Raw genomic sequence first — 26,928 nt, forward strand, 5'->3', positions numbered from 1 at the left:
AAAATGGGGGTTTCCATTTAAGATTTCAAAGTTGCTCCCAACCCCCACACCCCCAGGGGATGGGGTGGGAGGCCGAGTTTGATATCATTGGATGTCCCCCTTCGAGACTAACAACTTTCATTAACCACTTTTTTGTATCCAATGCATAGTTCTCGAGATATTTCAATGTCTTCAGATAAATCGTGCACCCTGTATAGCACGTATGAGTTAAAAATACTGACATCCAAAAGACGAAAATAGACTTTCATGTACCATTGTTTACTTTTTCGTAGTAAATTATACGGTTTTATAAATTGATCGCCAAGCTCCCATATTTTCATTATAAAAAAGAACGACATTGGGTTTTTTTATAACATCTCCATTATATTTTTTTGTTCAGTTTCAATCATTTCAGGGCAGTGAATAGTACTAAGCATTCTTACAATCTTTTTATCTTTCCAAATAGTCAAACTTAGTTTCGGCGTATGATATATTTTTATATCGCCTGGTTTCATTTTTTTTTGTTTCGACATTTTTTGGCATATATTTTCTTTTTGTTTTGACAGTTCCACAAACATTAGTTTTTTCGTCAACTAATTGTTTATAAAGTACTGGGGAACTGTACCAATTATCAATAATACATAATGTACGACCTTGTTTTGCCAAATTGCCTAATAATAGTTTGACTGCTTTTCCTGATTCCAATTAGTTTGTTTGAAGACAAACTATTATCTTTTCCAGCGTATATCTTGCAATTGAAAACGTAACCACTTTTTGACTCAGAACATTGATAGAATTTTATATCAAATCGTGCCTGCTTTTGTGGGTTATATTGTTTGAAGGCAAGTCTTCCTTTATATAAAACAAGAGATTCATCAATGGCAATGTACGGGCCTGGTTGATATACCGCTTGAAACGTTCGATTAAAGAATTCAAAATACCAGAAATTTTGTCTACTTTATTTGTTCATATATCATTATCAGAAAAGTGAAGGTATCGAGTAATTTCTTGACATCTTCTCAAAGTCATATACTTTCTGAAAAATAAAGTTTCTAACATGTCATCGATAGACCAATACGAAGTAAGACTTGGTTTTTTTACAATGCTCATTACAATCATTAGAGCAAAGTACGTATGTAAATCATCAGAGATTAGTTTTTTCTATCTTACAAGGGGAGGACGCATCGACCGGGACCGTTTGGAACGAAACTTACGGAGTTAATAGTACTTGACTACTAATAACTCATGATAATAGCATACAACACAATATCTCTTCGTTTTCCAGAAAAAACGATCTAAAGAAAAGAACCAACAAAGTGTACGAGTCAGTAAGAAGGGTATTCAACGAAGCGGCGTATCGCAGCAGCGAAGGTAACGGACTACCAAGCTGACGGCTGAGGTTCGATCCCTGCTGTATGGTTTTTTTACTCTGTAAGCATAAGAATGAAACAGAAAACATTAATAAGTAATAAAACTGCGTTTCTTGAATATATTAGTGTTTGTTAAATATATTATTAATGATTTAAATTGCAAAAAAACCGTAAATCTTATCTATAAAATATATAGTGTATGAGAAAATTTTTATATAATAATTGCAATGAGAATAGGAATAAAAATATTATTATGAAATATATAGGAGTGCTATTAACCCCCGGTCGATGCCGTCACAGTGGCGGCATTCGCAAGTCGTCGTAGAAGTCGGTGCCGCCAGGCTGGTATTCATGATTGCCTAGAGTGCGGCACGGCAAACGAGGCTAGCGATAATGAAAGAAAACCTCCCGATGCTAGATTTAAATATTTAGATCAACAGATATCAATGTTTATCGATCTCTTCGAAATCGGCCGACCGCAAAGGGTTAAACTAGTATGAGATAATTTTTCGTAACCTTATATCGTATATATAAAATATTTGTTTCTGTTACAACTCTCTATGTTGTGTTAAAGTCGTGTTGTGTTGAAGTTGTGTTGTATCTTTATCTCTTCTGGTAATCCCCCTCCAAAATCTTCTTTTGTGTCATTCTAAACGATCGTTAAGAATGACGAAATGATTCGAGCATCGGAACAGTCGTCAGTAGAGCAAGCAGCAGTGTGCGTTTACTAGTGATACAGAGCAGTTCGGTGATCATATTTAAATTACATATATCATAACAATGTCAGAGAATCCTTCAACAAGCAAAATAGTTGATGTAGAATCGCTAGAAGAAAAAGATCTTTTGAAAATGAAGATTTTAAAGGTGAATTCACTAATGCTCTCGTATATGCGAATTCTATTTACAAGAGTAATGAATTATTATCGAAAAATCTTCCAACGAAAATATAATATATTTTTACTCCTATTTCCACTGCAATTATTATATAAAAATTTTCTCATACACTATATATTTTATAGATAAGATTTACGGTTTTTTTGCAATTTAAATCATTAATAATATATTTAACAAACACTAATATATTCAAGAAACGCAGTTTTATTACTTATTAATCTTTTCTGTTTCATTCTTATGCTTACAGAGTAAAAAACCATACAGCAGGGATCGAACCTCAGCCGTCAGCTTGGTAGTCCGTTACCTTCGCTGCTGCGATACGCCGCTTCGTTGAATACTAACTCGTTGAATACTAACCTTCTTACTAACTCGTACACTTTATTGGCTCTTTTCTTTAAACCGTTTTTTCTTTAAAATAAAGAGGTATTGCGTCGTATGCTATTACCATGAGTTATTAGTAGTCAAGTACTATTAACTCCGTAAGTTTCATTCCAAACCGTTTCCCAGTCGATGCGTCCTCCTCTTGTTAGTATTCTAAAACTCTGTTTCAATTTTCCAGATAATCTTTAAGTGGAAAGTTTTTTTTCTTGATATTCATTTGTGAAGTGACATATCATTTCAATAATATCATCGGTCAAGAATAATTTAAAAATTTCAGCGGGGTACTTCTCTTATTGATATATATGTCTGATTGAATTCCTGAGTTTGGATCACTAAAAGGGTGTACAGTTGGTACAAACGTACCGTTTTCAGTCCAAGTTAAATCAGAAATAAAATCTTTCCATTGTTCTGACAATGGAACCTCTGACTCATCGGCTGATACATTATCATTTTCGTTCATTCTTATATCAGTATTATCACTAGATAGTGATTAATCATCATCACTATCATCACTTTGTGAAAAATTATTACTATGATCAGCACTCAAGTCCATACTGATGAAGTATGTTGTTTATTATGTAGGGTATCCGAGTGTGTGAGTAAGAGAGAGTGTATGTGTGAGTAAGAGAGGGATGTGTGTGAGAGAGAGAGAGACGGGATGTGTGAGAGTGAGAAAGGGTGAGAGGGAGAAACTGAGGAGAGACCGCGGCGTCTGATGGAGGGATCGACGTCGTTAGAACAGGGCAGCGGCGTCATCAATGGATTTCGCGCGACGTTCGGCGTCGTTTGACCGCAGCGCCTAAAGGAATATACGGATAACGAGTGTTCGGTAGTACCAAAAAACAGAGGATGTACGACGAAGAGCGAATAGCGAACGAGTCAGTTCGCAGCGAGCAGCAAGAGCGTTAAGAGCGATTTTATATAAAAATCGTTAATTTAGTGACTTGAGAAATGACCAATTACTTTTATTTATAATATTAAGCATTTCTAAACATTTTAGTCGCCATATTGATCCACCATTTTGAATTTCTATATTTTGACCTCAAATTCGGCTTCAGCGACCAAAAAAACTGAAGTATATAAATTATTGAAAAAATCCGCCCCGTCATTTTTTGGGGCGGTTTCAATGCATTTTACTGAATTTTGCTCTGCCACGGAAGGGGTTAAAATTCAAGGATAAATTTATTATTAAATTAATAATGCATTATATTCTGCAAATAATGAAAAATCAAGTTATAGTCAACTTTTTATTATAGATACTAACGAAGCGACTAAATGTCATTTAGAAAAAAATTCTAATCTTGATAGGGAAATTTTATATGCAGTAGATGATATAATGCGTAAGAATAATATTTTCGCACAATCTTACCGAGTGATGCATGAAGAAATTCAGAATCAACAACAAATGTCTGGCATTCAAACTATACATGAATTACAATTAGGACTTTTATCTAAGAAAGGTATTGATCGTGATTGATATAACATACAAAAAGTTAACGAAGTTGCAATAATATTTCCTACCACAGCTAACGGGGAAATTCCAGAAACTTATGTCACGATTTATAATAAAAATAATAAGACGTTACAACAAGTTAGTACTATGGATCTAAATATAGTATCATGGATTTATCCATTATATTATCCGTATGGTAATCAAGGTTGGCATAGAGACCTACAACACCAAAACAGTAATAAACGGATAAATAGAAGTAAGTATGTAATAAAAGTATCGGGTGGCTATACGTGACAACTTTAATACTTTTATTATGGGAATACGATTATTCCAATAATGGGTTGTAGATAATTATATTAAAATAGAGAAAGACAGAATCAATTATTGTAAAGAAAATAAAAAACGATTACGAGCTGAAACTTACTAAGGTTTGATCGATTATTTGGAAAGTTCTGCAAATAATGCTCGTACACGTGTAGGAAAAATGATTATTCTTCCGTTAACATTTATGGGTTCATCACGTAACATGATGCAACATTATCAAGATGCAATGGCTATAGTTCGGAAATATGGGAAACCAGATATTCTTATTACCATGACATGTAATCCAAATTAGCGCGAAATTCGAGAAAATTTACTTCCAAATCAACAACCTGCAGATAGACCAGATATATGTGCTCGAGTATTTAATATAAAGAAAGATTATTTGATTTATATTATAGTTAGACAACAATATTTTGTTGAAGTTCTGGCATATGTTTATGTAATTGAATTTCAAAAACATGGTTTACCACATATACACATGTTAATTACACTAAAACAAAATTACAAACTCTTAAATCCTGAAATAGTGAATAAATTTATTTCTGCGGAAATTTTTGATCCTATTGAAAATAAAAATTTGTATAATATTGTTATGAGACATATGATTCATGGATCATGTGGAGCTTAGTGTTTTGTAAATGGTAAATGTTCAAAGAAATTTCCTAAATCATTTAATTCTGAAACAACTATGGATGAGGACGGTTATCCACAATATCGTCGGAGAAATGATGAAACATTGTATGAGAGACAAGGAAGATGTTGACAATCGATATGTTGTTCCATATAGTCCAATATTGTTACTTTTATTTAACAGTCATATTAATATTGAAATAGTGTCATGTATACGATCTGTAAAGTATTTATATAAATATATTTATAAAGGTTACGATGCTGCATTTGTAATTGTAGAAAACGATGTAAATAATAAAGAAATAGTTCGTGATGAAATTCAAGAATATATTGAAGCTCATTATGTTGGACCTGTAAAAGCATGTTGGCATATTTTGAGTAAACCTTTGCAAGTAAAAAGTCATGCCATTATACGTTTACCGATTCATTTACCAAATGGATATAGTATAATTATTGATGATAATTGTAATAACGACTTGATGGAATTTGCTTTGGAACGAGTAACTACGTTACTAGATTATTTTGAATTAAATATTCGAGATGAAGAGGCCAAGCAATATTTATATACTGATATTCCATGTCATTATATATTTAAAAGAATTAAAATGAACGATAAAACTGTTCATCGTTGGGAGAAATGTAAAAAATATTTTAACTGTATTGGATGCATGTATTCTGTTAGTCCATCGCAATTTGAATTATATCATCTTCGGATATTTTTACTAAATACTAAAGGAGCACCGAGTTTTCAAGAATTAAAGACAAGTAATAATGAAGTACATTCGACTTTTACTGCTACATATTTAGCATTAGGACTTATAGAAGATGATAAAGAATAGAATCGTGCAATGAACGAAGCTAAAATTTGGATGATGCCAAAACGGCTTCGTAGATTATTTGTTCGAATTTTGATTCATTGTCAATCAGTGAATCCTAAGAAACTTTGGGATGAATTTAAAACAGATATGTCGGAAGATTATATAAAACGATATGGAGTTCCCATGGGAATAAAGAAAACTTATAATCATATAGTTTATATGTAACACATTGAAGATTTGAGTATTTCTAAGTTTCTTGAGTTGGATCAAGTAGAAGAAGAATATGAAATAAATCATGAAGATTATATACAAAGAAATCATTAATAGGTATACGACAGTATGAACAACTGAACATAAAACAAAAAGAAATTGTTGATACTATCTTAGCAGTAATAGAGGGTAAAAATAATTGTGATAATTGTTTTTATATTGATGGTCCAGGTGGTTCTGGGAAGACTTTTATTTATACAACTTTGTACTATTTACTTGAAAGCAAATATAAAATAGTAAGTAATATGGCTTTCACTAATATTGCAGCAACATTACTTCCAAATGGGAAAACGGTACATCAAGTATTTTGATTACCCGTACTTCTTTTTCCTGATTCTACATCAAACATTAAGACGCAATCTAAAGATGCCGAAAACTTAAAGAAAGTAGTTATGTTCATTTTAGATGAAGCGCCTATGGCACCGCGTTATGTTGTAACGACCAACACTTCTAGCCGTTAGACTGACTGTCGCCGTCGAGCACGCGGCAGGCAGCTGAGCGCGCGCTTCCCCGGATCGCGTTACCATCGCGCTTAAACAGCGCTCACATCTATCCGACAATAGCCGAACTCCAGGCAGCAACGCTCGGGAATAATCGGCTACCGAGTTGTACTCGCGGCGTCGCCGAAAAATAATCGGTGCTCGCCGCATGTTCACGATTAATCCCGACCCTATTCGGGATAATCAACGAATTACATACGGAATAGACCGAAGATGCAAAATCCCGGGTATATAACCCAATCAAAATCTAACAAGAAGGATGAATCTTAGGAAATCAGTCGTCTAGGAATAGTCGTCAGAGAATCTGCAAAACGCTTCCAGAAAATTGTAAGATTCGAGTAAGCAATCTACCAGGCCACAGCCGTCGGCATCTGCGATTGCTTTCTGTTCATTGCGATCTAGAGATCGAACGGCAAGTTTGCCGTTGCTCCGGTGCGTTTTCCGGAACGTTCTCCTTATTGTGTCGTCTTTGCGATCTAGAGATCGAACGGCGAGTTTACCGTTGCTCCGGTGTGTTTTCCGGAACGTTCTCTCGTTATCGGGCCGTCTTTGCGATCTAGAGATCGAGCGGCGAGTTTGCCGTTGCTCCGGTGTGTTTTCCGAAACGCTCTCGGATTGATATTTGTTTTTTTTCGCGACAGAGATCGAACGGCGCATTTGCCCTTGCTCTGGTATGTTTTCCGGGACGATCTCTCACGGGTTTTTTTTGTGTTCTACTTATTATAGAGATTCGAGAGAGAGGCCTCGGCCACTGCCCAGAGGGCGGCTATCAACGACCAGCGGACCCCGGCCTCACATCTTCGCTCGAACCTTACGTTTCGCGGCTCCGTAGCATTTTCTGTATTCGAATCCGTAATAACAAGAAATCTATTCGGTCAGCTGCCAACAGTATACCCGCAAGATCACAGCGTATGAGCATAATTATAATAAAATCGGATTTATCGACATCCGCAATCAGCATAAATAGTTGCTATTGTGTTTTTTCCTCGGAAGTCGACAGCGAGCCCTGCGCCTCGGCCTGCGGCCGACTTCTTGTATATGTACACTCAGAGGCAGGTATGGTGTCCCTCGGCGATGTCGTATATGCCTGTAAAACAATCGAGAGCGATGACAGGCATATATGTATACGCATATGGGCGTACTGTACAGCGCGAAAGAAGTGAAGAAGGAGAAGTGGTGGGAGACGTTCCGATGTTGCATCCTTATCGCACGTCGCACGATCGAGAGAGAAAGCATTATCAGACGTGGTACGGTTAATGGTGTCCCCAATAGCTATCTCACTCACTCTACGCTTGAATGCAGGGAATATGAGTGAGACAGCTATAGAGACGCCACGCTGTCTCTATAGGTGTCTCGCTCGCTCTAATAGCCATGTATCGCGCTTTCCTCTTTTCTCATTAGCAGAAATGCCGATTAAGGGAATTCTGTCTGTAGACCAGAAAAATAAGCTATTTTCACGAATTTTTTTTTCGGAAACTAAGCAGACGATTGATTTCAAACTTGATAGAAATAATAATATATGTTTTATTGATAAGAATAAATTTTTATAGCGTTATATGAATAATAATGTAGCAAATACACAAAAAATAACGTGACGTGTTTAGGCGCGCGCCGTTTCACGGTTCTTATAAAATCTCGAAATATGGTGGACTGGGACAAAAACGCAAGTAAGATAAAAATGCTACTTAAAATGTAGGCTCCGCTCTTGAAAATATAAAAAAAATTAGGGGACTCTTAATAATAATAAAAATTACAATTATAATAACGAAACGCTATACAGCATCTCTTAAAACCAGAGAAAAAACCTTTTTTTATATAAAAAAGTCGATCGATCGATTTCAGCATGTAGTTACATATTCGAAACATGTCTATCTATCGTGTGAACTAGCGAAATTAAAAAATATTAATTTTTTATATGCACCGCGCTGTCTCTATAGGTGTCTCGCTCGCTGTAATAGCCATGTATCGCGCTTTTCTATTTTATAACGCTATAAAAATTTATTCTTATCAATAAAACATATATTATTATTTCTATCAAATTTGAAATCAATCGTCTGCGTAGTTTCCGAAAAAAAATTCGTGAAAATAGCTTATTTTTCTGGTCCACAGACAGGATTCTCTTAATCGGCATTTTTGCTAATGAGAAAAAAGGAAAGCGCGATACATGGCTATTAGAGCGAGCGAGACACCTATAGAGACAGCATGGCGTCTCTATAGCTATCTCACTCATATTTCCTGCATTCAAGCGTAGAGCGAGTGAGATAGCTATTGGGGACACCATTAACCGTACCACGTCTGATAATGCTTTCTCTCTCGATCGTGCGACGTGCGATAAGGATGAAACATCGGAACGTCTCCCACCACTTCTCCTTCTTCACTTCTTTCGCGCTGTATAGTACGCCCATATGCGTATGCGTATATGCCTGTCATCGCTTTCGATTGTTTTACAGGCGTATACGACATCGCCGGGGGACACCATACCTGCCTCTGAGTGTACACGCGCCACGGAAGATAACGCGGCGCGACGCGTTTTTGCCTTCTTCACACCGTAAGTCTCGGTTGCTGAAGCCCCAAGCCTTTTAAACGTCCCAGCCTACCGAGACAATATACGCGTATGATCGCCGATCGTACGCGCTACATCGACACAGCTCTTCAGTTCGATACCAATAGGGCGCCTCAGGCCCTTCATTTCTCTGTATACACTACTAAGATTGGACTGGTGGGAATATCCACTAATTATCTGATATAGAAAATCCACTTCGGCGTACACAATATTTATATTTGGGTTTGCGAATGCGGTCCTCATCGTTGTAAACAAAGCGGCAAGATCCTTGCGAAACAACGAGACCGAGATAGTAGTACGTCACGCGACAACACGCGGTCTCCGTGTGTATAGAAGATAATAAAACATCAATTTACACCCATATATAAGTCTGAATTATTAAGCGTTCACCTTCTCCTAACGATTCCTGCGCCCGAACGAGCCGGAACGCAGAGTCGGATCGTAAGAAAAACCAAACCGGAGGCGAGACCATTATATGGCGATCCTGCTAGGATCCTGTAATTAGAAGAAGGTTATACACGCTAAAATACACCCGCGGTAATCCACCGCCAAGATGAGTACCGCGCCCCGAGCGTGGATCCAGGAACTCAATAAGGCAGAAATTAGCCACCGGCTCGGCCAATACGGCCTGGACACGAGCGGCACGATTGAAGACCTACGTCGCCTATTCCGCCGTTTCGTTACCGAAAACCCAAGGTTATTTAATATACAACACACGGACCGCCGGGTGCTTAACCGGCCCCGAGTACCAAGTGCTGCAAGCACCGACGATGACCCAATATCCGGGTGGGATCCGGCCGCGAAGGCACCCACCGACGCAGAGGCCATCCACGAGATTTACAAGTGGGACTGTAAGTTTACAGGGAAAGATCCTCTCAATTTCCTCGAGCGCATAGACGAACTCCGTGTGTGTTATAGGCTCACGACCCGACAACTATTGGGTCTGGGAAAAAGTTCGTGGCGCTTTTTTTAGTAAAATTCAACTGGTTTTCTTATAGTGTAAAAATGAATTTCTTTAAACCAAATATGCTCCATTATTATCGACAATATTTCGCCGTTTTTCGGGTAGAGCCATGATGCCATCGGTGAAGAACTTCTGTGGTTTCTAGTTGAAAAACTGAATCAAGTGGTTTTCACAGGCTTCTTTTGAAACCAGCTTAATTCCATTGAGAGAGTTCTGCAGAGATTGGAACAAGTGATAGTCAGAGGGTGCTATGTCTGGACTATATGATGGATGCATCAAAACTTCCCAACTAAGCTCTCGCAATTTTGGACGGGTCATCAAAGAAGTGTGTGATCGAGCGTTGTCATGATGGAAGACAACACCTTTCTTATTCAATTCGGGCCGTTTTCTTTCAATTACCTGGCGTAATCTCTCTAGTTGTCCACAGTAGAGTTGAGAATCAATCGTCTGACCAACTGGAAGTAGCTCATGGTGGACGATTCCCTTCCAGTCCCACCACACACGCAGCATCACCTTTTTCGGCGTCAATCCTGGCTTCGCGAACGCTTGTGACGGCTCACCATCCCTTGTCCACGACCTTTGACGCTTCCGATTGTCGTACGTGATCCATTTTTCATCATCGGTTATGACACGTTTCAGAAATGGCTCGATTTCATTGCGTTTCAGCAGCGCATCGCAGATGTTAATTCGGTCTATCATGTTTTTCGCGCTCAACTCATGAGGAACCCATACATCGAGCTTCTTTTTGTAGCCAGCTTTGTGTAAATGGTTCAAAACAGTTTTGTGGTCAATGCCTAGCTCCATATCAATATCGACACTGCTGATATGCTTATTTTGCTGGACTTTTTCAAGAATTTCATCAGCTTTTTCAGTGATTGGACGACCAGAGCGTGACTCGTCTTTCACATCAAAATTACCAGAACGAAAGCGAGCGAACCATTTCCGCGCAGCAGATTTTGATAAAGTACCTTCGCCGTACACAGCACAAATTTTTTCACAAGCCTGCGTAGCGTTCTTCCCTTTGTCGTAATTATATTGCAAAATAGCGCAATTTTTCATTACTTTTCTCCATTTTCAAACGCAAACAACTTTCCAACCACTGCACCAATTTCGATGTTTATACACTCAAAATAACGCTCGAAGTATCACCTTTCCAACAAGCGTTTAGTGGTGTCGCTGCGATCTGTGTTTCCTGAGTTATTTGCAGCTGATGCCATCTATTGGGAAAAACGCCACGAACTTTTTCCCAGACCCAATTATTTTGGGGAATACCAGAAATGTTACACAGGGAACCCTTGTTATGGTACCGCAATCACCGACCGAATTGGAGACATTGGGACGATTTCTGCAAGGCCTTCCTCGAACAATACTTGCCATCCCGATACCGTGAGGAAATGCGACAACAAATGCCGCCAGACGACAAAAACCCGGAGACCGTACCGGAATACGAAAACGCCCTATTAACGTTGATACGACGCAGCGGAGACAGCGACGGAATAGATAATATTACCAATCGCTTATACGACAACCTAGATCCGGGGTACAAGATGTTCCTAGGAGCATACGAAATATCACCGACCTGGGACGGTTGGCCCACAAATACGAGGATTTGCTGCAACAACAACGGGCTCAGGGGAGACCATCCCGTCTAAGCGGATCCACCGTAGCCATCATGACCTACGACCGTGAAGCATGTTGTTGGCGATGCAAACAACCGGGACATTAAAAGCGAGGCTGCGACCAACCAGCACTAAAATTTTGCTCGCGATGCGAGAAGGACGGGGTCCTCACGAGACAGTGTCACCTAACCCCGGGAAACGCCGGCGTGGCCGAGGACGAAGCGGACACTCTGCGGTCCCGCAATTAGACTACACACCGCGCCCGTGTTTAACCATGTACTACCAAGATCGCCCTTTTAGGGCACTAATTGACTCTAGGGCGGAGACATCGCTGATTAGCGCTAAGCATTTGAGATCTGAGGACCGACCCCGCGGACCCCCCGAGCGGATTACCCTGGCCAACGAGACACAGGCTACCACCTGCGGGAGTATGTATCTGTTGTTCCGGGTGGGAGACCGGTAAATGAGCCACCGGTTCACTGTAATGCCACGACTAACTACTTCGATTATCATAAGCACATATTTATGGTCCCGAATTGGCATAACCCTTCGGCCACCGCCGCCTCCCACTAAGATGCACATTCCGAGGATTGAGGTAATCGAGGAGATAGAACCACTCCGGACAGTCGACGAAGAGGGGTAACTATGAGAGTTCTTAAGTAATGAGTTGGGGAAATTCGACACGATCTCTGGACCCACCCCAGCTATCCGCCACGAGATCCGACTGTGACGAGGAGTTACCCCGATCAAGCAGCGTTACCGGTCACTAAATCCAACTATGCAGAATATCATCGACGAGGAGGTGGACAAGATGGAAGTGGACGGCGTTATTGAGTCCTCCCGCAGCGCATGGAGCTCGCCCGTAGTCGCCGTAGATGACGGACCTCGATTTTGCATCGATTTTCGAAAAATCAACGAGGTCACCGAACGAGATGCCTACCCCTTGCCGCAAATAACTGCAACTCTCGACAAATTAGGGGGAGCCAAGTATTTATCGACTCTGGATCTCAAAAATGGCTACTGACAGGTCCCTCTCACAGCGAACAGCAAGGCGATCACCGCATTTACCGTGCCCGGCCGAGGGCTCATGCAGTTCCAGGTCTTGCCGTTCGGACTACACTCCGCACCCGCGACGTTTCAGCGGTTGGTGGACACTATTCTTGGACCTGAATCAGAACCCAACGTATTGGTTTATTTAGACGACATTATCGTGCTGAGCTCCACCTTCCAGGAGCATCTCACTCACTTACACGAGGTCTTCCGCCGACTGAGAGAGGCCCGACTGCGTCTAAAGATCGATAAATGTCATTTTTGTTGCCCACTACTAAAATATCTGGGCCATATAATAGATAAAGAGGGCATTCACACCGATCCAGAGGAAATTAGCGCCATAGCCACATGGCCAGCCCCGACCACCGTAAAGAAAGTACGGCAGTTCCTAGGCCTGGCGGCTTGGTACCGCTGCTTCGTGCCTAACTTTTCACGAATAGCGCAGCCATTCACCCACCTGACGAAAAAGAAAGAAAGATGGAGATGGGGAGACGAGGAAAAGGACGCCTTCCAGCATCTCAAGGATGCTCACGTCACCGCACCGGTCTTGACATGTCCGAATTTTGAGTGGTGATTTATTCTGCAAATCGACGCCAGCCAATCCGGACTGGGAGCCGTGCTGACGCAAGAAACCACGGAGGGAGAAAAGGTCGTCACCTATGCAAGTCGAACACTGAACGACGCTGAGAAAAATTACAGCGCTACCAAATTGGAATGCCTAGCTGTGGTATGGGGCATCCGGAGAATGCGTGAATACTTGGAGGGGTACACCTTCACTGTCCTCACAGATTACCAGTCACTGAAATGGTTCCAAAATATAGAATCACCGACAGGCCGACTAGGACGTTGGAGATTCGAGCTACAACAATATAGTTTCGAGATTCGTTACCGCCGGAGATCCAGTAATCCAGTAATCCAGTAATCAAATCGTCGATGCGTTATCTCGACAACCAGAGGTGGCCGCTCTCACCACCGAACCCGGATGTCCGTGGTACGAAAACTTAAAGGAACAGGTGACCAGGCACCCAGATGATCACCCCGATTATCTGATACGGGACCATGAGGTTTACCGTCATTTTCTACACAGCTTAGATTTCCGGGAAATTCCAGCCACATCACAATGGAAACGATGTCTCCCCATGCTCGAACGTTCAACGGTACTAACTCGAATGCACGACGATCCCGCAGCCGGACATCTGGGCATCGCTAAAACGATTATTCGAGTCGCCGAGCGCTATTATTGGTCAGGCATGGCTCGTGACATCGCGCGGTATGTCCGCGGATGTCACGAGCTACCTGTTTGGCGCATAAAACATGCCAACAAAAGCCACCAGGCCTGCTACATGCCACTCACGTAAATAGACCTTGGGAACAGGTGACTATTGATTTGGTCGGTCCGCTACCTCGGTCCCGCCAGGGACACATTTGGCTGTTCACCATGCAGGATCGTTTCACGAAATGGCTAGAAATGAAACCTCTGCGCCAGGCGACAGTCACAGCGATCGTGAACAGCCTAACCGACACGATTATTTACAGGCACGGATGCCCGGATGTGATAATATCCGACAACGGTCCCTAATTTATCGCCGACGAATTCGTGCATCTTTGTAAAAATTTCGGGATCCACCATCCCACCACTCCAATCTATACGCCGCAGTGTAACCCCGTGGAATGAACCAACCGAACCATAACCATGATCGCGCAATACGTCGATAAACGACATTATCGCTGGAAGGAGTACTTGGCTGCCCTGAGATTCGCGTATAACATAGCCCGGCACGACGCCACCGAATTTAGCCCGGCGTACTTAAACCACGGACGCGAGTTAATCTGCCCGCACCCCGAGGATCGAGGAAACGAAACACCGGCCGTGCCACCGACAAAAGCAGCAAAGATTTTGGAAGAAACCTACGGGCTCGTCAAGTTCCATCTAGCCCAGGCCTTCCAACGACAGGAGCCCCATTACAATCTGCGCCGAAGGGCATGGCGACCACACCTCGGGGAAATAGTCTGGAAAAAGGCACATCCACAATCAGACAAAATAAAGGCGTTTAATGCCAAACTCGCACTCAAATATATCGGACCATTAATTGTAAACAAGATCCATTCTCCGGTAATTGTTGACTTAAAGGGGGAACCTGGTTTATAGGGTCAAGATTTTCGAATTTTTTTGCTTAATCGATAATTAAACTATTCAAGAATATATTCCCAAAGTTTCAGAGCCCAATTCAAAGTATTTTAAAAGTTATAGAATACATGGTGAGTCAGCGTCGCGCAAGTATACGAGCGCTCGGCCGGAGTGGGCCGCGCGCTTACCCGATGCAGATACGTGCTATATGCCGGCACAATATTTGATTACACATTCCTATAGATTGTCACGTAGGTGTATGAGTGTATGCGTGTCTATGTGTGTGTACGTGTGTATAGTTTATAGTTTCAACGATCAGTTTTGTTCTGATTCTTGACGAGTAAAAAGAGTTTCTATTTAGCAAAAGTCGTTTGACAGTTTTAAATATGTATCCAAAAGGCTCAAGAAGTACTTCGCAGCGCATTTCGAAACCGCCGAAAAGAAGATTTTGTGGCAACCAGCATTCCAAGAATGAAAGTGATAATTTAGACGAGAGCATCAGTGCGAAAAAATTAAGTACAGCGAGTATTGATAATATTATTGTGAATCCATTACATTATTATAGAATCATAGAAAAAGAAAAACTTATAAGTCCATTTTGACTTTGAATCCGTATGGCGAAGATTGCCCCGTAAAAAAAGTGAGTACGTCGGACACGTTCAGAAGCGGATGAGGACGCGGCTTCGAAATATAAAAAAAAGGAGAAGCTTGGCGGCAAGGGGAGATTGACCGATCTCGTCATAAAAAAATTAACCACTTACTATAGTTTAGCCATAAGATGAAATGTAGATTCTGTGGGTAATATGAAAAAAAGCATAATGGCAACACTCTATCACTATTGCTTGACCGATGAAAAGCCGAAACATGGAAATTGTCCCGCAGGCGCCGACAGTTGGTGCGAGTGGCGCAAAGCTAAAGCCGCCGGTCAACTCGTAAACTATAAACATCCTGCTCCAGTTATAAAGCCTGATATTGAGAAACACCTTACTTCGATCTATGAAGATCTTTTGACTAGATGTTTAGGCGGGCACACACAAAATTCCAACGAATCCTTCAATTCGACTGTGTGGCGTATCGCTCCCAAACACCTCAATTCGGGCTTTAAAATTGTTCAAATCGCTGCATATTTGGCTACTGGCATCTTTAATGAAGGCTACACTGCCATTTTATTAACAATGCAGTTATTAGAAATCAATATCGGCCAGCAATGCAAAATGTTCGCTGATAATTACGATGCGCAGCGAGTTACAAGAGGGGAGCGGCGCCGAAGCAGCACGACCAAGGAAGCTCGCACAGCTCGTAGACTGGAGCAAATGCAACGAAACGAGTTTTATGAAGGAGCTGAAGGCTTGCAGTATGGCCCTGGTATAGTTGATTAGCATAAGATTGCGGTAAGTCTCCAATAAATGATATTTTTTTGTACCACAAACTTTTTCTCGAAATATAATTTTCGTACTTTCTTAAAATCTGCGGGAAAGATAGAAAAAAAACTAATTGATCAATCGACTTGATTCAAAGTGCGTTAGCTAGAGAATGAACAACCATTCTATGTGAACCTCAAACATTGGTAAAAACATTAATTTAAATAATTGTTATTGCATAAAAACGGAGGAAATTTTTTCTCAAAACTGTCATTTTTTTGTTCAAGCGCTAAAAAGTTCTGTATTTTACGGTTTTTAACCATGTTGTTGGTTCACATAAAATAAAAATACATGAAAATTAATAATCTTTCTGGTTTTTTTGTTTCAGATCAAAATTGCAGGCTACATTTTTCCCGCAGATTGGCAACTCGGTTGGCGAGGCGCTCTGATACACCATGGCGCCATTTTGCAATTATTTTACAATATAAAAATTTTTTTACATCTTCAAATAGGCAGTTAAATATTATAAAAGTTTTAGGAACCTCAACTGCATCATTGTCAATAAAAAAAATTCATAAAAATCTTTTTTTTAGCCTCTTAAACCAGGTTCCCCCCTTAAGAGACGAACGAGGTAAATATTACTGGAATATTCACGTGCACGATCTGCGCGCCGTAACCGACGACAAATCAAAAGAGATCAACAGCCTAATGATAGAAGGAATACATAACACAGGAAGATCAGACCATATTTCAGAATTAACGAATGTTAAAAGCGCTGAGCGGCCGCGGTAAACACGTAGACATTTGGTATAGGCGGAGTCAACGTGCGATAAGAGACGAGCGCGCGCGACGAGTAGCGAGCGAGCGCGAACGACGAGCGAGCGAAGGCAAGCGACAAGAGGTGGCCGCCCAGCGCTCTCTACGCGCTTATTGGCTCACATGTTTCAATTAATAACTCGATAACTATTGCCAATTTGACATTATGGTATATGACTTTTCTTCTCGGCTACACCCAATCTATCTCCAACTTTCGTCTGTATGATAAGCTTTCAAACACCCTGTATATGTTTGGGAGTTATATGAGAATCATTTTCTTTCATTTTTTTGCTAACTTTTACATATGCAATATGCGAAGGAGGAAAGCACTTTCCATTTGAATCAATACATATAAATTCTGTAGTTTTCAATATCTCTAATAATAAGTTATAATCGTACATTTTTTATAAAAACTAAATAAAAACTGAATAATAAAGAAATAAGTATTAAGACACTTATACACCGTTATGCAATGCATAAATTCTGAATAATATATATTATAAAAATCTAACATTACTGAAGAGAGATCTAATGAGAAAAACCTCCTCGCATCGAGCGAGACACGCGCCATTCGATGCTGCAGTTCTTCAAACCTTAGTGACAGTGGCTTCCTTAGTTGAAATTGCTGCTTATACCTGTCGTCTTTTGAACAAATACCGAGCTGTAACAATAACTTGCAATCATATAATTTTTTGTAGATTGTAAATAAAATAACTCTCTAAATCTGTAAATAAAATAAATTTCTAAATAACTCTCTAAATCTGAATTAGTAAAATTCATTGTCTTTTTAAGTAAATTTCATTCTTTCAGATTTAGAGAGAAAGAAAGAAATATTAATACTCACCAATTATATACAGGTATATACTTATATATAGGTATATACTTATATGTATTGTATAAATTCTGAATCGTATACACATTGTGAAAATCTGAGGATACTAAAGAAAGAAAAATTTCCTTAAGGCACTTTTCGATGCTGCTCCTCTTCGATAAATGCTGGCGACTGAAGACCAGCGGGATTGAAATCGCACTGCTTCTCGCTAACTGAAACAACTGCCTGTTGCGAACGCGAAGTGGCTAGTCGTCGCGTTTGATGAAGCTGCTATCGCTAGAACTCGAAAAACGGCGGCATCAAGCGGCGTCTCAAAAAGTTTTTCTCATTAGATCCTTTTTCAGTATTTTCAGATTTTCACAACGTATATATTATTCAAAATTTATACAATGCATATATATGCATAATTGTGTATAATTAGTACGTATTAATATTCATCTCTTTATTTAGTTTCTATTTACAATCTATAAAGAAATATACGTGCGAATACAATTTATACAGATTAGTTACAGATTAGTATTTGTTCAAAGCGTTTAATGTATTGGGTGAGTGCAAAAGTTCGTGCGGAGTTTCAATAGATGGAGTTATAAGCGTCGTAAAGTGTTGTCATTAATACTTCCATCTACATATTATATAACGTTGGAAAGGTGATGTCTTCAGCTGTTATTAAAAAAAAAAATCATTTGTTTTCATACAAACTGCTTCGAGAAATATCACTTTAAAAATGAGTATCGATAAGGTGCATTTACGGCATGTTATGCTTTACGAGTTTCGGAAGGGAATAAACGTTGCCGCAGCCGTAAAAAACATTCAGGATGTTTATCAGGATGAAGCACCAGCTAAACGAACTGTGAAAAAATGGTTTGCTAAATTTCGGCGCGGAGAATTTAACCTTGAAGACGAGCCACGCTCTGGTCGACTTTCTGACATTGATGACGATGTTTTGCGTACTTTAGTGCTCAATAATCCGCGAATTTCAACAGAAGAAGTTGCTACAGCACTAAACGTTGACCGATCAACCGCTTTTCGGCGTTTAAAAAAGATGGGATTCGATTTGAAGCTCGATATATGGGTGCCCTATTTGCTGACCGAGAAGAACAAAATCAAGCGAATTTCTGCAGCCGTTTCTTTACTCGAGCGGCTCAATAACGAGTCGTTTTTGGATCGAGTGACGGGCGATGAGAAATGGGTCCTCTACAACAATGTTCAGCGCAAACGGACATGGAAACAATCAGGTGAGCATGGTGACGCAATGCCAAAGGCCAGTTTGCACCCGATGAAGGTGATGCTCTCTGTTTGGTGGGATTGCAAGGGCATAATCTATTTCGAGCTTCTCCCCGCTGGCGAAACGATTGATTCGGACAAGTACTGTCGCCAATTAACCAATCTGAATCGAGAAATAAAAGAGAAACGTCCGATTTTGTCAAATCGCAAGGGAGTCGTCTTTCATCACGACAACGCCAGACCACACGTTTCGAAAAAGAGGCTGCGCAAACTGAAGAGCCTGAAATGGGATGTCTTAACGCATCTACCGTATTCCCCTGATATCGCACCATCTGATTATCACTTGTTCTGGTCATTGCAAAATTATTTAAATGGAAAAAATTTTGACTCTTTGGAGGCCTTAAAAAACGGCGTCTCTTCGTTCTTCGAATCTAAACCGCGCAGTTTTTATGATCGAGGCATCCGTATGCTGCCAGAACGTTGGGAAAAGATTATAGAAAACGATGGAGAATATATCATTGATTGAATAAAGATTTTTGTTTGCCTAATCACTGTGTGACTTTTACTCACAAACTCCGCACGAACTTTTGCACTCACCCAATAGTAACATACGAGGGTAGTCCCAAAAGTACCAACAAAGAAAACACAAAAAATTTGGGAAAAAATATCTTTATTTCTCTATATAGTCTCCTTTTAGCTCAATATACTTTTCCCAGCGATGTTCAATAGCTTCGATACCCTGTTTACTACATGGGCTGAAAAGTCTTTAGCCTGACATATAGATGGCGCCACAAACTAAAAATCCTTATATTTTCTATAGAGTACCAACCTTAACTTAGAAGCTGTAAAAATTTCATGATATTTCGTTGACTCGTGTACAAGTTATAGCTTTCGAAGTGACGTTACCTCTGAATTTATTTTTACTATGGAAAAAAGTGAATTTCGTGTTTTGATTAAACATTGCTTCCTGATGGGAAAAAACACTGTTGAAGCAAAGGCATGGCTTGATAAATGTTACGGCACATCTGCCCCACCGAATTCAACCATCAAATATTGGTTTGCTGAGTTTCGTCGTAATCGTACGAGCACAAATGATGCACCACGTTCAGGAAGGCCAAATGAGGCAGTTACTCCAGAAAACATCCAGAAAATCAGTGAAATCGTGTTGAATGACCGCAAAATGAAATTGAGTGAGCTAGCTAACATCATAGGCATCTCAAAGGAACGCGTTGGTCATATCATTCATGAATATTTACACATGAAAAAGCTTTGCGCGCGTTGGGTGCCGCGTTTTTTGACAATTGAGCAAAAAGCGGAACGTGTTCGACTTTCAAAGCAAAATCTGGCCCTGTTTAACCGCAATAAGAAGGAGTTTTTGCGTCGATTTGTCACAATGGATGAAACATGGATCCATCACTACACACCGGAGTCCAATCGGCAGTCAGCGGAGTGGTTATTGCCTGGTGAAAGCCGTCCGAAGCGCCCGAAGACACAACAATCAGCCGGCAAGGTTTTGGCCAGTATTTTTTGGGATGCGCATAACATAATATTCATTGATTATCTTGAACATGGTAAAACTATCAATAAAGAATATTACTGTACATTACTGGATCGATTGGACGACGAGGTTAAGGTCAAACGGCCACATTTGGCAAAGAAAAAAATTTTGTTTCACCAAGCAATGCTCTAGCTCACTCGGCACGACCGATAAATTAAAGAAATTGTGCTATGAATTGGTCCCGCATCCCCCGTATTCTCCAGACCTGGCCCCCAGCGACTATTTCCTTTTTCCCCGACTGAAGCAGTGGCTCGCTGGTAAAAGATTTTACTCGAATGAGGAGGTCAAGTTGAAAACAAATGCCTATTTTGAGGGACTTGACACCGAGCACTATAAGACCGACATCGAAATGTTAGCGGACCGTTACACTAAGTGCATTACTCTAAATGGAGATTATGTCGAGGAATAAAACACTTTTTTCATTAAAAAAATCGTTTTTTCATTGTTAAGCCAAAGACTTTTCAGCCCATGTAATATAGTGGGAATCGTCGAGCTCCTCAAAATAGCCATCAAGCCACCTTGGTCCATCGTTTTGACTGTTCCTTCGTCTCAGGTGTGAAGTGATGGACCCATGTTTCATCCATGGTTATGAATCGACGCAAAAACTCGGCTTTATTGCTGCGAAACTTCGCCAAATACTCGATTGAAACATCCTCACGACGCTGTTTTTGTTCGAATCGCGGCACCCATCTTGCGCACAGCTTTTTCATGTCCAAATTTTCAGTCAATATGCGATACAGCACTTTTTGAAATTCCTATCATGTCTGCTAACTCGCGCATTTTCAGTCGACGGTCATCCAATACCATTTTGTGGATTTTCTTTACCATTTCTGGCGTGGTCACCTCATTTGGTCGACCACTGCGATGTTCGTCTTGGCAGCTCGTACAGCCTCGTTTAAACTCTGCCACCCAATATTTTACTGTTGTAAACGAAAGAGCAGACTCCCCCAGAGTAGAATCTAGCTCCGCTTTGATATTCGTTGGACTGAGGCCTTTCAAATGAAAGTATTGTATCACATAACGATAACCAATTTTTTCCATGTTTACAAATTCACTGAGAGCGTTCACTATTGATGACTGCCAAACAAATACTAAACAACGTAGCGTCGTCAAACTTCAAACTTAAACTTTATAAGGTTGGTACTTTCTATCATATTCATTATTTTCAAACAACAACCGCTATCTATACATCAGGTCAGGTACTTCTGAGACTACCCTCGTATAACACCGAAAATTTAAATGCTAATACGTCTGATGCTACTTTTCAATATTATCAACATTCGTTACAACACAATACTAAGATTTTTCGTTTAATTATTTCTAAAAACAAATGAAACGAATTAAACCCGGTAAATATAATCGTCATTACTTAAAATTGAAGTTTGGGAAATGATTTCACGTATTTGCCTCTAAAATATAACAAAATAAAATTTTTTATTATGTTCAAAAACGCGATATAATTCTCAGGTTATAATACAAAATGTTTTATTAACTTTTATGCCGTATGCAAGGAATGTAACGTAATATTACAAGGCGAATTGTTTCGAAAACCGGTTAGTAAACAAGATATATTTGAACGCACCTTAAATGGATCAATGATTAAATGAATTACTTAAAAAAAAAAGATAATGAAAAGGCTTTCTGCAGCAGAAAATTACAAGTGATTTATTAACTACAAAAAGAGATACAATAATCTGGCAGTGAAAAAACAACAACAAGATTAGATATAGAGATATAAAGCCATCAATTTTATATTTCTGTCAGAGTTCGTAAAATATGTATATGGTTCTACAATAGTTCTATAAAGAGTTCTGCTCCATAAAAGCAGAATAGAATGATTTTAGTTCAGTAAAGATTAGCGATAATACAGTAATAAGCGACTGGAGACACTAGCAAAATCTCAAAGCTCTGGCCTTTCCAAAAGAGTTCTCAAATAGTTATGAGCATAATAAAACATTTTTCAAAGAGTTCTGGACATTCGCAACGTTGTATGATTTTTAAATCAGTTAAGACTGCCCAAGCGCGTCATATTTTGAGAGAATAAGGCGACATGATAGACGAAATTTTGTAATTCTCGAGCTCTAATTTATTTATTTAAAAATCATATAACGTTGTGAGTGCCCGGAACTCTAGAAAATGGTTTAGTATGTTGAGAACTATATGAAAAATATTTTAAATGAACGAGAACTACAAGATTTCGGCTAGCGTATCATCCTATTCTCTCAAAGTACGGCACGCTCGGGCAGTATTAATTTATTTAAAAATCGTATAACGTTGCTAGTGCTCAGAACTCTTTAGAAAATGTTTTTTATGCTTATAACAATTTGGGAACTCTTTTGGAAAGGCCAGAGCTTTTGAAAGGCAGAGATTTTGATAGCATCTCAAGTCGGTACGCTTATTACTATATTATCACTAACCTTTACTTTATTAAAATCATTCTTTTTTGCTTTTATGGAGCAGAACTCTTTACAGAACTATTGTAGAACTATATATTTTGCGAAATCTGACAATGCACATATATGCATGGAAATCATGTAGGACAAAGTGATACGCAGCGTGAACTTAGCAAATCACTTTGTCCGGAGCCATTTTTTCGCGTTATCCAGCGGAACTATTTATTTTATTTAGCAAGAACTCTAGAACTATTAAAAAGGAAGCCAGAGCTCTCAATAATTTGTGATTTTCCGAAAAATGTTACGCCAATTTCACACACACAATAAGCAGTTGGTTTGACAGTATTGGCGTCCCCTTATCTTCAAAGAAATATTGTCTATTGAACAAATTACGCGTTAGTCAACGACATATATACCTAGACCAAGCATTCTCTCTATAAAATATAACTGGAAGTTGGCAGTTTGAGACAGAAAGGAATAGTTTTGCGTCTATTTCTTTCTCATTCTAGCTTATCTCGATTGTCAAGAGTCGCCATATTTGTATTACAGTTACCAAATTAAGTATATCAGGTGTAGTAAAAAGAAATCCATTATTTTTCCAATAGATGGCTTTAGTTATCTGTATCTCGCGTTGTATAAGTCCGATCGGGTTCCACTAGATGGCGTTAGAAAGATAAGATTTCGTACTAAAAAAACTTTTCTGACAGTTTTGTGATTAGTTGACTCAGTTTTGTTTGAGCGCGCGTCAAAGATGGACACTAGCAAAGCGAAAATACGCTATATTTTACAGTTTTTCTTCGATAAAGGCGAAAACGCAAGCCAGGCGGCTGAAAATGTGAATAATGTTTATGGTCCTCATACTGTAACAGCCAATCACGCGCAATTTTGGTTTCGTCGATTCCGTTCCGGTAATTTCGATGTCAAAGATGCACCACGCACTGGAAGGCCAATTGTCGAAAATATCAATGAAATCATGGACATTGTCAAGTCCGACCGTCATGTAAGCACTGTTTCGATTGCCCAAGAGCTAAAGATTGCACAAAAACCGTTGGGAACCATTTGAATAAGGCTGGATACAAAAAGAAGCTCGATGTATGGGTGCCACATGAGTTAACGCAAAAAAACCTTATGGACCGAATTTCCACCTGCGAATCGCTGCTGAATCGCAACAAAATCGACGCATTTCTGAAGCGGTTGGTCACTGGTGATGAAAAGTGGATCATTTACGACAACGTCAAGCGAAAACGGTCGTGGTCGAATCGCGGTGAGCCGGCGGAAACGGTGGCCAAGCCAGGATTGACGGCCAGGAAGGTTTTGCTGTGTGTTTGATGGGATTGGCAGGGAATTATCTATTATGAACTACTCCCCTACGGCAAAATTCTTAACTCGGAACTGTACTGTCAACAATTGGACCGTCTGAAGGAAGCAATCGCCCAGAAGCGGCCAGCTTTGGCCAATAGGAGAGGAATTGTGTTCCATCAGGACAACGCCAGGCCACACACATCGATAGTGACTCGCCAGAAGCTCCGGGAGCTTGGTTGGGAGGTTCTTATGCATCCACCTTATAGTCCGGACCTGGCATCAAGTGATTACCATCTGTTCCTGTCCATGGCGAACAATTTTGCTGGTGAAATATTCGCTTCAAGAGAGGCTTGTGAAAATCGACTGTCTCAATTTTTTGCCAATAGGGACGAGGGCTTCTATGAGAGAGGCATAATGAAATTACCTTCAAAATGGCAACAAGTTATCAAACAAAACGGCGCATATTTGACCTAAATCGGATCATTCTAACTATGGTAATTAAAGCCTTCAATTTCATGCAAAAATAATGGATTTCTTTTTACTACACCTGATATTTATAGATGAAAGAAAAATATAAAATATATGAAAGAAATATAAAAAATATGTAAAATAAATTTAATATCTCAAAATATATTAAGCAAATAAAAAATGTTCCAGACAAAATTGTTCAAATTAATTGGTAGAAAAAGATAATATAATAAAAAATTTGGATTTCCATTTAAGAAAATCGATAATCAGTAAATATCTCGAAAATGGAGCCATCGACAAACAAAATGCTATTGCTGTCCTATGTCTCCCTTCAAGCTAAACAATTTTTGTCTTAAGCATTTTTCGATTTAACGCAGTGTTTCTGAGATATTTGAGTCCCTTTAAAATGGGACACCCTGTATATCACAGTTAATATTTTACGATATATTTATATGAATATTATTATTATATTTGCATGTGTGTGACTTGCATATACGACTTGAGTGATTTGCATATACTAAGTATCTAAATATGACTTGATTACCAGTGGTTTCCAATACAAAAATATATTTGTTGTTTAGAAGTACGAAAACATATCCATTGCTTTGCGTTATATCATATTTGGGCACATAAAATTTCAACCTCCCAATTCATATAGTTTCAACATTTGTTATTCAAAACCTACTATAGCCTTGGTATTCTTTATGTAGATCAGTGCTTAGAATTAGTTTCACTTTTCAGGCGATTTTTGGAAGTTTTCCTCTCATTTACCTTCCCCTTATTATACACTTTACTACCGAAGACTTTTAACTAGCTAGAAGACTAAAGAAAGGCTTTTCTACTTTATTTGGTCTCAAGAATATATTGTTACAATAATGCCCTATCTTCTATTAACTTATCGACCTTCGGAAATTTCAAAATCATCAAATTAACAAAAGTCAAGGTGCTATTATAACAATATATTCTTGAGATCAAATAAAGTAAAAAATACTAATACCACTTTTTCATCCAACAAACAGTTAACGAGATATCGTAAGTTAAATACTGAAATGTTATCAAGTTTTTTTTAAATATCTCAAAAAATGTTAGGCAAATAAAAAATGTTTTAGACAAAAGTTGTTAAAATTAATCAATAGAAAAAGATGATATAATAAAAAAATAGAGATTTCCGTTTTAAAAAATTAATCTGACCTTAACCTGACCTTAGCAACGCCACTTAACATCAAACTGATAAGGCTAATAGATAGACCTCTTGAAACTCTACAATTTTCATTTATAACGTCTTTCAAAAACTGAATCCCTCTGAGATTTCAGGTTACAGGATATTACTCATCTTTTTGACTCACCCTATATATCCAACAATCGTACTTTCCGTCTTCGTTGATATCATAACATCTAAGAGGCGCTTACCAATAGTTGTAAAATTAGCTATAATTACAGTTACTGATAAAGTCTGGCCATCGGTCGTGCAAGTGGAGTAAGGGAAAGGAAAGGAGAAGTGTGGGGAAATACTGTCTAAAATCGCCTGAAAAGTGAAAGTAATTCCGAGCATTGATGTAAATTATTGTTTCTGTTTAAACTTTGGGAATTATTATATTAATTCAAATCGCGAGAAGCGAGTCTTATGTCAGATTTTTGTCTCCAATCCAGAAATTCATATTCTGACGTCTTGTTTTGATACTTCGTAGCGTGAACTAGAAATTTTATAATTGCAAATATAAGAATATTGAGACATTTAAATTATATTTTTATTCTACGAAAACGAGCATACCCAAAATTTGAAGATTCACTTTATTATGATGAAATTTTCAGTTAGCAAATGTTAAATCGAGATATAGAAAACCCGCAACACAACACGAATATAAAACATCATCGCAGAATATATTATTGATAGAAAATTATTATTTTGATGTCTTCTTTATTTTGTACAAAATTTGTCGGTTTAATTTTTTAACAACTTTCATGCGTGCATGCATGTGTGCGTGTGCGCGCATATATGTATGCATAAGTTACATTATATATATGTGTACA

At 39.1% G+C, this 26,928-nt stretch overlaps 1 protein-coding gene and 1 long non-coding RNA gene across 4 annotated transcripts in view; one reads left to right on the top strand and one right to left on the bottom strand.

The window, feature by feature from the left end:
* The window catches only part of LOC105187361 (PQ-loop repeat-containing protein 3), a 51,651-nt gene that overhangs the window by 23,712 nt on the left and 1,011 nt on the right, over positions 1-26,928 (top strand). The window lies entirely within an intron of this gene.
* LOC112588944 (uncharacterized) overlaps positions 1-26,928 on the bottom strand; it is a 65,331-nt gene that overhangs the window by 5,948 nt on the left and 32,455 nt on the right. The gene's annotated exons all lie outside the window — the stretch shown is intronic.

Source organism: Harpegnathos saltator, unplaced genomic scaffold (assembly GCF_003227715.2).
Source record: "Harpegnathos saltator strain DR-91 unplaced genomic scaffold, Hsal_v8.6 scaffold353, whole genome shotgun sequence".
NCBI lineage: Eukaryota > Metazoa > Arthropoda > Insecta > Hymenoptera > Formicidae > Harpegnathos > Harpegnathos saltator.